Source organism: Triticum dicoccoides, chromosome 6B (assembly GCF_002162155.2).
Source record: "Triticum dicoccoides isolate Atlit2015 ecotype Zavitan chromosome 6B, WEW_v2.0, whole genome shotgun sequence".
NCBI classification, from domain to species: domain Eukaryota; kingdom Viridiplantae; phylum Streptophyta; class Magnoliopsida; order Poales; family Poaceae; genus Triticum; species Triticum dicoccoides.
Genome location: NC_041391.1, coordinates 613789149 through 613800740, shown reverse-complemented (window position 1 = coordinate 613800740; position 11592 = coordinate 613789149). Strand labels below are relative to the sequence as shown.

At 40.3% G+C, this 11592-nt stretch overlaps 1 non-coding gene across 1 annotated transcript; it reads left to right on the top strand.

Annotated features, from left to right (window-relative positions):
* Positions 1-10665: 10665 nt before the first annotated feature.
* On the top strand, positions 10666-10739 carry TRNAN-GUU. The gene has a single exon. It is a non-coding gene; the product is annotated as a tRNA-Asn (tRNA).
* The last annotated feature ends 853 nt before the right edge of the window (positions 10740-11592 follow it).

Below are 11592 nucleotides of genomic sequence, written 5' to 3'. Positions count from 1 at the left end.
GTGGATTTTCAGGTCATTCCGAGAACTTTTGTTTCTGCACAAAAATAACACCATGGCAGTTTTGCTGAAAACAGCGTCAGTTCGGGTTAGTTCCATCCAAATCATGCAAATTAGGGTCCAAAACAAGGGCAAAAGTGTTTGGAAAAGTAGATACGTTGGAGAGGTATCAACTCCCCCAAGCTTAAACCTTTGCTTGTCCTCAAGCAATTTAGTTGACAAACTGAAAGTGATAAAGAAAAACTTTTACAAACTCTGTTTGCTCTTGTTGTTGTAAATATGTAAAGCCAACATTCAAGGTTTCAGCAAAGATTATGAACTAACCATATTCACGATAACACTCAGGTCTCATGTTTAGTCATATCAATGGCATAATCAACTAGCGAGCAATAATAATAAAACTTGGATGACAACACTTTCTGAAAACAATCATAATATGATATAACAAGATGGTATCTCGCTAGCCCTTTCTGAGACCGCAAAACATAAATGCAGAGCACCTTTAAAGATTAAGGACTGACTAAATATTGTAATTCATGGTAAAAGAGATCCAGTTAAGTCATACCCAATATAAGCTAATAGTAATGCATACAAATGACAGTGTGCTCTCCAGCGGGTGCTTTTGAATAAGAAGGTGATGACTCAACATAAAAGTAAATAGATAGGCCCTTCGCAAAGGGAAGCAGAGATTTGTAGAGGTGCGAGAGCTCGATTTTGAAATAGAGAGATAAATAACATTTTGAGCGGCATACTTTCACTGTCAACGCAACAACTATGAGATGGGGATATCTTCCATACTACATGCATTATAGGCGGTTCCCAAACAGAATGGTAAAAGTTTATACTCCCCCACCACCAACAAACATCAATCCATGTCTTGCTCGAAACAACGAGTGCCTCCAACTAACAAAAATCCTGGGGGAGTTTTGTTTAATTATTTCGGTTTACTTTTATCTTTTTGATCATGGGACTGGGCATCCCGGTTACCAGGCATTTTCTCGTGAATGAGGAGCAGAGTCCACTCCTCTTCAGAATAACCCACCTAGCATGGAAGATACAAACAGCCCGAGATGATACATGAGCTGCTCGAGCATACAAAACATAATTTCATTTGAAGGTTTGGAGTTTGGCACATACAAATTTATTTGGAACGGCAGGTAAATACCGCATATAGGAAGGTATGGTGGACTCATATGGAATAACTTTGGGGTTTATGGAGTTTGGATGCACAAGCAGTATTCCTGCTTAGTACAAGTGAAGGCTAGCAAAAGACTGGGAAGCGACCAACTGAGAGAGCGAAAACAGTCATGAACATGCATTAAAATTAATCAACACCGAGTGCAAGCATGAGTAGGATATAATCCACCATGAACATAAATATCGTGAAGGCTATGTTGATTTTGTTTCAACTACATGCGTGAACATGTGCCAAGTCGAGTCACTTAATTCATTCAAAGGAGGATACCATCTCATCATACCACATCACAATCATTTTAATAGTATGTTGGCACGCAAGGTAAACCATTATAACTCATAGCTAATTAAGCATGGCATAAGCAACTATAATCTCTAAATGTCATTGCAAATATGTATACTTCATAATAGGTTGAATCAGGAATGATGAACTCATCATATTTACAAAAACAAGAGAGGTCGAGTTCATACCAGCTTCTCTCATCCCAATCATTTCATCGTATATCGTCATTATTGCCTTTCACTTGCACGACCGAATAGTGTGTATAATAATAAGAGTGCTCGTGCATTGGACTAAGCTGGAATCTGCAAGCATTCATTTCAAGAGAGAACACAAAGTAATATGGCTCTAAATTAAATCATCAATCATGCATATGAGAACCACTAAACATTTTCAATATGGTCTTCTACTCTTGACCCCCAAAGGAAAGAAAAGAAATAAAAATATTTACACCGGAAAGCTCCCAACAAGCAAAAAGAAGAACGAGAAATATTTTTGGGTTTTCTTTTTAATTACTACTACTGCAGGCATGGAAATTAAACTAACTAATTTTTTATTTTTCTTAAATTTTATCAAACACACAATAAGAAAACTAGAAAAAGAATTTAAACTAGCATGGATAGTACAATGAAAGAGTATGAGCACTGAGGCTAGAATGAGTGTGTGAACATGAATGTAAAGTCGGTGGGAAATACGTACTCCCCCAAGCTTAGGCTTTTGGCCTAACTTGATCTATGCCCATGGATCGTGGCTACGCTCCCCTGTGTACTGAGGAGTGTCCTCGTACTACCACTGGCTGGCGATCTCCTCAGGATCCCACTGATAAGATGATGGACGATAGGGGTCCAGTGGTGGTTCCGACTCAGGCTCTGGAGTTGATGTCTGGCCTTGGTGCGCGTAAACGGCCTCCGACAAGACAAGGTAATGACCTGCAGCTAAATCAAACAAAGAAGGTGCAGGCAGGGTAATAATCTTATTGTGTTTCTTATTAAATCTTAGGTTATACAGGAGCATCTTATCATCGTTGTAAACAATAAACTCATGTGCTACCATGCTCCTGTAATCTAAAAAAGTAAGAGGCAAAGATGTCTCCTCTTCCTCAACATGTCTAATAGGTATCTCGAAATGTTTAGCAAGGCCTGGAGGATAGATACCTCCAAAGATAGGGCCCTTTGTACGGTTTAGGCTTAAACGTTTAGCAATAACGGGACCCATGCTAAAAGTGTTATCACCGAATAAGGCATGTCATTTGGAGAACTTTTATTTTCGGGATACTTTTTATTGCATGGATAATTCAGAAAATAGACAAAATATACTATTTCTACTTTATTTATTCTAAGTACCAGAAAATAAAGAGAGGGTACAGAAGATTGTGCCTTCTAGTTTCATCCATCTCATGGTCATAAAAAGGAATCCAATAACAACATTGATCAAGTCTTGTTAATAAACTCATTCTGAATCACATAAAACCAGAGAAATTTCAAAGTGACACTAGGTTACCTCAATGGGGATATGAACATCCCCAATAATAAGAATATCATACTTTTTCTTTGCAGTAGGAAGAGGAAATTCAAAACCTCCAAATATAATTGTTGGAATTTTCCCAATAGAATTTATGTTGTGAACTTGAGGTTGTTTTCTCGGAAAATGTACCGTGTGCTCATTTCCATTAACATGAAAGGTGACATTGCCTTTGTTGCAATCAATAACAGCACCTGCAGTATTTAAAAAGGGTCTACCGAGGATAATCGACATATTATCATCCTCAGGAATATCAAGAATGACAAAGTCTGTTAAGATAGTAACATTCGCAATAACAACAGGCACGTCTTCACAAATGCTGACATGTATAGCAGTTGATTTATCAGCCATTTGAAAAGATATCTCAGTAGGTGTCAACTTACTTAATCCAAGTGTATGGTATAAGGAAAGAGGCATAACACTAACACCGGATCCTAAATCACATAAGGCAGTTTTAACATAATTTCTTTTTATGGAGCATGGTATAGTGGGTACTCCGAGATCACCAAGTTTCTTACGTATTCCACCCTTAAAGGTATAGTTGGCAAGCATGGTGGAGATTTCAGCTTCAGGTATTTTCCTTTTATTTGTAATGATATCTTTCATGTACTTAGCATAAGGGTTTGTTTTAAGCATATCAGTTAAGCGCATGCGTAAGAAAATAGGTCTAATCATTTTAGCAAAGCGCTCAAAGTCCTCATCATCCTTTGTCTTGGATGGTTTAGGAGGAAAAGGCATGGGTTTCTGAACCCATGGTTCTCTTTCCCTACCATGCTTCCTAGCAACAAAGTCTGTCTTATCATAACGTTGATTTCTTGATTGTGGGTTATCAAGATTAACTACACGTTCAATTTCTATATCATTGTTATTACTGAACATCATTATTAGTATTATCATTGGGTTCATGTTCATCTCCGGATTGTGTTTCAGCATCAGAGATAGAAGTATCATTAGGGTTCTCTGGTGTTTCTACATTAGGTTCACTAGAAGCATGCAAAGTCCTATCATTTTTCTTTTTCTTCTTTCTAGAAGAACTAGGAGCATCTAGGTTATTATTCTGAGAATCTTGTTTAATTCTCTTAGGGTGGCCTTCAAGATACAAAGGTTCCTGAGTCATTTTACCAGTTCTAGTAGCCACTCTAACAGCAAAGTCTTGTTTATTATTCAATTATTCTAGCAATTCATTCTGAGCCTTAAGTACTTGTTGAGCTTGAGTAGTGACCATAGAGAGATGTTTACTAGTAAGTTTAAGTTCACCCTTAACTCTAGACATATAATCACTCAAATGTCCAATCATATAAGCATTATTTTTCAATTGTCCACTAACATAATCATTGAAATTAGCTTGTTTATCCATAAAGTCATCAAACTCATCTAAGCACTGGCTAGCAAATTTAGTAGACGGGATTTCAACTTTATCATATCTATAGAGAGAATTTACCTATACTACCTGTGTCGGGTTATCAAGACAATGTGTTTCTTCGATAGGAGGTATATTAAGACCATGTATTTCTTCAATTGGAGGTAAATTCTTAACATCTTCATCTTTAATACCTTTTTCTTTCATTGATTTTTTTGCCTCTTGTATATCTTCAGGACTGAGAAATAGAACACCTCTCTTCTTCGGAGTAGGTTTAGGAATAGGCTCGGGAGTTGGCTTAATTGGTTCAGGAATTGCCTCCGGAATTGGCTCAGGAAGAGTCCAATTATTTTCATTTGTCAACATATTGTTCAATAACAATTCAGCTTGGTCGACTGTTCTTTCCCTGAAAACACAACCAGCACAACTATCCAAGTAGTCCTTGGAAGCATCAGTTAGTCCATTATAAAAGATATCAAGTATTTCATTTTTCTTAAGGGGGTGATCAGGCAAAGCATTAAGTAATCGGAGAAGCCTCCCCCAAGCTTGTGGGAGACTCTCTTCTTCGATTTGCACAAAATTATATATTTCCCGCAAGGCAGCTTGTTTCTTATGAGCAGGGAAATATTTAGCAGAGAGTAATAAATCATATCCTGGGGACTACACACACAACTAGGATCAAGAGAATTAAACCAAGTTTTAGCATCACCCTTTAATGAGAACGGAAATATCTTAAGGATATAATAATAGCAAGACTTCTCATCATTAGTAAACAGGGTGGCTATATCATTCAACTTGGTAAGATGTGCCACATCAGTTTTAGATTCAGTGCCATAGAAAGGATCGGATTCAACTAAAGTAATAATCTTAGGATCAACAGAGAATTCATAATCCTTATCTGTAACAAAGATAGGTGAAGTAGCAAAAGCAGGGTCATGTTTCATTCTAGCATTCAGAGTCTTTTGTTTCAGCTTAGCTAATAATTTCTTAAGATCTGATCTATCATTGCAAGCAAGAAAATCTCTAGCAGTTTCTTCATCCATAACATAGCCCTCAGGAACAACATGCAATTCATAATTAGCGGGAGAGCCTTCATCATCGCTTTCATCCATGATTTCGTTTTCAATTATTTCATTCTCTCTAACCCTAGCAAGTTGTTCATCAAGATATTCACCTAATAGCACAGTAGTATCAAGCATAGAAGTAGTTTCATCATAAGTATCATGCATACCAGAAGTGGCATCATCAATAACATGCGACATATCAGAACTCTTAGCAGTAGAAGGTTTAGGTGTCACAAGCTTACTCATAACAGAATGAGAATCAAGTGCAGAGCTAGATGGAAGTTCCTTACCTCCCCTCGTAGTTGAGGGATAAATTTTAGTTCTTTGATCTTTCAAGTTCTTCATAGTGATCAGCAGATATAAATCCCAAGTGACTCAAAGAATAGATCTATGCTCCCCGGCAACGGCGCCAGAAATTAGTCTTGATAACCCACAAGTGTAGGGGATCGCAACAGATTTTGAGGGTAGAGTATTCGACCCAAATTTATTGATTCGACACAAGGGGAGCCAAAGAATATTCTTAAGTATTAGCAGTTGAGTTGTCAATTCAACCACACCTGGATAACTTAGTATATGCAGCAAAGTATTTAGTAGCAAAGTAGTATGATAGTAATGGTAACAGTGGCAAAAGTAACGATAGCAGTTTTGTAGTAATTGTAACAGTAGCAATGGAAAAGTAAATAAGCAAAACACAATATGTGAAAAGCTCGTAGGCATTGGATCAGTGATGGATAATTATGTCGGATGCGATTCCTCATGTAATAGTTATAACATAGGGTGACACAGAACTAGCTCCAGTTCATCTATGTAATGTAGGCATGTATTCCGAATATAGTCATACATGCTTATGGAAAAGAACTTGCATGCCATCTTTTGTCCTACCCTCCCGTGGCAGCGGGGTCCTAATGGAAACTAAGGGATACTAAGGCCTCCTTTTAATAGAAAAAGGACCAAAGCATTATCACTTAGTAAATACATGAACTCCTCAAACTATAGTCATCACCGAGAAGTATCCCGATTATTGTCACTTCGGGGTTGTCGGATCATAACACATAATAGGTGACTATAGACTTGCAAGATAGGATCAAGAACTCATATATATTCATGAAAACATAATAGGTTCAGATCTTAAATCATGGCACCCGGGCCCTAGTGACAAGCATTAAGCATAGCAAAGTCATAGCAACATCAATCTCAGAACATAGTGGATACTAGGGATCAAACCCTAACAAAACTAACTTGATTACATGGTAAATCTCATCCAACCCATCACCGTCCAGCAAGCCTACGATGGAATTACTCACGCACGGCGGTGAGCATCATTAAATTGGTGGTAGAGGATGGTTGATGATGACGACGACGACGAATCCCCCTCTCCGGAGCCCCGAACGGACTCCAGATCAGCCCTCCCGAGAGGTTTTAGGGCTTGGCGGCGGCTCTGTATCGTAACACGCGATGAAACTTCCTCCCTGATTTTTTTCTCCGCGAAACGGAATATATGGAGTTGGAGTTGAGGTCGGTGGAGCATCAGGGGGCCCACGAGATAGGTGGGCATGCCCAGGGGAGGGGCCGCGCCCCCACCCTCGTGGACAGGGTGTGGGCCCCCTGGCCTTCATATTTTGCTAGTATTTTTTATATTTTTCCAAAAGTTATCTCCGTGGATTTTCAGGTCATTCTGAGAACTTTTGTTTCTGCACAAAAATAACACCATGGCAGTTCTGCTGAAAACAGCGTCAGTCCGGGTTAGTTCCATTCAAATCATGCAAATTAGGGTCCAAAACAAGGGCAAAAGTGTTTGAAAAAATAGATACGTTGGAGATGTATCAGTCCTTGGGAGCGCTTTTCTCATTATAAGAAATTGTCCAGGCTTGTCCCTTGCTACAAAAAGGATTGGGCCACCTTGCTGCACCTTATTTACTTTCATTTCTTGTTACCGGTTACAAATTATCTTATCACAAAACTATCTGTTACCTACAATTCCAGTGCTTGCAGAGAATACCTTACTGAAAACCGCTTGTCATTTCCTTCTGCTCCTCGTTGGGTTCGACACTCTTACTTATCGAAAGGACTACGATAGATCCCCTATACTTGTGGGTCATCACAAAGTAGCGTAAGTATTTCCCTCAGTTTTTGAGAACCAAGGTATCAATCTAGTAGGAGGCTCCTTAAAAGTCCCACGCACCTACACAAACAAACAAGAACCTCGCAACCAACACGATAAAGGGGTTATCAATCCCTTCACTGTAACTTGCGAAAGTGAGATCTGATAGAGATAATAAGATAAGATAAATATTTTTGGTATTTTTATGATATAGATTGGAAAATATAAGATGCAAATAGAAGTAGATAGAAAACTTTTATGATAAAAGATAGACCCGGGGGCCATAGGTTTCTCTAGTGGCTTCTCTCAAGATAGCATAAGTATTACAGTGGGTGAACAAATTACTGTCGAGCAATTGATAGAAAAGTGCATAGTTATGAGAATATCTAGGCATGATCATGTATATAGGCATCACGTCCGCAACAAGTAGACCGACTCCTGCCTGCATCTACTACTATTACTCCACACATCGACCGACTCCTGCCTGCATCTAGAGTATTAAGTTCATAAGAACAGAGTAACGCATTAAGCAAGATGACATGATGTAGAGGGATAAACTCAAGCAATATGATATAAACCCCATCATTTTATCCTTGATGGCAACAATACAATACATGCCTTGCTGTCCCTGCTGTCACTGGGAAAGGACACCACAAGATTGAAGCCAAAGCTAAGCACTTCTCCCATTGCAAGAAAGATCAATCTAGTAGGCCAAACCAAACTGATAATTCGAAGAGACTTGCAAAGATAACCAATCATACATAAAAGAATTCAGAGGAGATTCAAATATTTCTCATAGATAAACTTGATCATAAACCCACAATTCATCGGATCTCGACAAACACACCGCAAAAAGAGTTACATCGAATAGATCTCCAAGAAGAAGAAGGAGAACTTTGTATTGAGATTCAAAGAGAGAGAAGAAGCCATATAGCTAACAACTGTGGACCCGAAGGTCTGTGGTAAACTACTCACAACTCATCGGAGAGGCCTTGGAGATGATGTAGAGGCCCTCCGTGGTCGATTCCCCCTCCGGCGGAGCGCCGACGAAGGCTACAAGATGGGATCTCGCGGATACAGAAGGTTGCGGCGGTGGAAATAGTTTTTCGTGGTGCTCTTGAATGTTTTTGGGGTCCATGGATATATATAGGAGGAAGAAGTGGGTCGGTTGATGCTCGAGGGGCCCACGAGGGTGGGGGGCGCGCCGGGCACCGTCGTGGCCGCCTTGTTCGCTTTTTGACGTCCACTCCAAGTCTCCTGGATTGTGTTTGTTCCAAAAAGACCGCTCCCGAAGGTTTCATTCCGTTTGATATTCCTTTTCTTCGAAACACTGAAATAGGCAAAAAAACAGCAATTCGGGCTGGGCCTCCGGTTAGTAGGTTAGTCCCAAAAATGATATAAATGTGTAGAGTAAAGCCCATAAACATCCAAAACGGGTAATATAATAGAATGGAACAATCAAAAATTATAGATACGTTGGAGACGTATCAACCAACGTTCTGATTTCAAACTCCCATGGCAACTTTACTTGAGGAACAAATAAAGTTGACTCAACTGCCCCTGATTTTCACTTGTGATCCAGAAGAACATCGTCTCTGACTTTGAAGAAAAACGCGACGCACAAAGATATTTCTCTTGACTTTACTTGGAGATAGGTTTATGATTGCGTATTCAATAAAGACCTAAACGTGGACTAATTTGGACCCCCCCTAATAGTATGATTTTCCCTAGGACTCAAATGAAATTATTGAAACAAAGAGAAAGAACTACGCCTTCTCGTTGTTTTCATTCTTCTTCCGCAGTCAATTGTTCCTCGGACAACATACCGAACCAATCGCTCTCAACAACAATTTTTAGGGGCCAACTTCGATACTCAATCTTCTCAATAACTCGACAATCTTCTCTGAAGATGTAGCAATCTTCACTACAACGCTCGCAATCTTCTCAGAAGTTTTAGCAAACTTATCAATAATTCAAACTACCAACTTTACTCTTTCACACTAGCATACACATTAGACTCTCAACTATTTTGTTCAACAATCTCCAAGACACTCAGTGGGTAGTAGATGCACCTACACTTATCAGTGGGTATTAGATGCACCTACACTTATCTCCCACCTAGCCTCCTTTGTTATGCTCCTTGTCCCTTAGTATTTCACCATCAACTTGGATCTTACTCACTCTATCATGGTTTGAATTGTCGTGTCCCTAAGATTTAATATGTATCTGATGAAGATTTTACTAACGTTTTAACAACTAGACCAGTCTTGCAGTTAAAGTCCATTCCATGCCTAGCCCAAGGCTTCCGTGCTGACCCCCCCCCACCCCCGCATAGATGGCACGAGCTTTGACATGCAATGTAAGAAGGAAGCTTCCAATATATAAAGGAACCAGAGCCATAAGTTGGTTAAAAGCCTGAAACACAGGGCTTGCATATAAACTCTCGCAATCTAGTGGATGGAAAACAACCCTAGGTTTGATCAGTCCGACATGGTCTCATCTATCAGCTCCACCTCCATTGACATCACATGCTTTTGACCCGTCCCCACATTTTGTTGAATGTTGTCCATGGCTCGGTCTAGATGTTTGCGCCTCTAAGGCCACTATGTATTGTGCCTAAGAAAACACATAACTACATCTTTTGTCCCAAACTACTTGAAGTTTTAATTTTGTCTAGGTCAAACCGGATATATAAGAGCATCTACAACCACGTACCTCTAATTCGACCCCTCAAACGTCCGCGGGCACGGCCGATCAGTGACCGGGCATGCCCGTTTTGAGCCCCTATCTGTCTGTCCACGGCCACGATCCTCATTCTTTTTCTCATATGTCTGGTTACTTGCACATGATTGTTGAAGACAGAGAGAGAGAGAGAAAATGAATAAAGAAAGAAAAAATGTGGTCAGGGGTGGGGCCACGTCCTACGTGCGTACTGACTGGGCGAGCCCTCATTCGTCCCTACATTTGAGATGGATATGAGGGTTCGGGGACAACCTGGACATATATGGATGATATGAGGGGTCCGGTTGAGTCATTTTTTCCTTCTCTGTCCTGTCCGATCACTGACCGTGCGCGTCCGTGGGTGTATGAGAGATTCTTTGAGGGATTTGCTAATATTTATAACATCAAATGCAAACAATATCACAAAGCTGGAATAGCTCAGTTGGCTAGAGCGTGTGGCTGTTAACCACAAGGTCGGAGGTTCAAGCCCTCCTTCTAGCGTAATTATTTTTTGGAAACAAAATCGCTTATCAATCTCTATATTTTTCCATTATTTTTTATATAACATGAAAATATATCAAACGATCAATCTAATGAAACTAAGTTGATGTTGTTCATGATAACATGTTTTCCATAAACTCAGTAAGGTGCGCAAAACAATTGTTACCAGCCAAGGTTGTGGATGACACACACAGTTGCGGAACAAGACGTTCTTGCTACAACGAAATGCTATGTCCAAATGTCTAACCAAACACCCATCACAGCTTCTTAAGGTCTAAGGATTGGCGTTGACAATCGGGTAGCCGGTTGTAAACCAAGTTAACCAGGGTTGATTATCTTATACTACTAGCATATGCATTGGAGTACTCTATGCATTGCTAGTGCTACAAAACTAAACTAAAACACTAGCCAAAGCCCGTGGAATGCGGTATCTCCATGCCTATCCGGTCCCTATCGAGTAAACAACCTGCAAAACCACTCCAGCATCCGTAGGACTAGCAGCAAAGCTAGCGGCACTCACATTCAGCGACAGGCCATTTCACAAATCAACATGCTTTGTACTCCTCGTTATTTTACTCGCTACGAGCATCCGATGCAGTCGTGCGCGACGCAAGGTCCAAGTGCATCCCATGCAGATAAAGATCACGCGTGCGGGAGCTACAGGACAGGGGAGACACGCGAGAGACACGGCGCAGCGCGGGCAGCCGGTTAATGTGGCCACAGAGACGTCCTACCGGGTGACAGCCTGGGCGCCCAATCCCTGTCCCTACATTAAGGATGGACGTATTGTGTCGTATGCACGGCAGGACGTGGAAGGAGTACGTACGCGTACATAACTATGGGCATCATCATA